Here is a 561-nt window from a genome sequence, read left to right as displayed (position 1 = left end):
TAGCACAGTTTTCAAATAATAAGAAACTGAAGGGCTGGTGAGATAGCTCAGCAGACTAAATGCTTTTTCTTGGCAAGCTCAGGGACCAGAGTTCGATCCCTGGTACCACATGTTGCTCCTGCTCCCTGCCCCCCATGCATGGTGATGCACACCTATAATCCCAGCACTGAGAAGGCTAAAAACAAAAGGATCACCAGAGTCTGAGCTGTGTAGTGAAACCCTGTACCAAATACATAAATTAAAAAAAAAAATTGTTTCAAGGTGCATCTATTAACCTAGAAATGTCCCTAGCTTATCTTTTATGGCATAGTAGTATTCTGTTGTATTAAACACACACACATACACATACACACACACACACACACACACAATCTTTATCCATTCATTGGTTGATGGGCTTTGAGCTGTTTCTAAGATGTAGTTATTGCAAACTTTGCTGCTATAAACCTGAGTGTGCCTGTGTCACTGAGGTATGCTTTTCTTTCAGGAAGATCACAAGAAGCAAAATAACTGTTGAATGGAAACTTTAGTTTTCATTTTTAATTCAATGTCTTCCTTTTT

Source organism: Octodon degus, unplaced genomic scaffold (assembly GCF_000260255.1).
Source record: "Octodon degus isolate 3935 unplaced genomic scaffold, OctDeg1.0 scaffold00032, whole genome shotgun sequence".
NCBI classification, from domain to species: Eukaryota; Metazoa; Chordata; class Mammalia; order Rodentia; family Octodontidae; genus Octodon; species Octodon degus.
Note: the sequence above shows the minus strand (reverse complement) of the source record.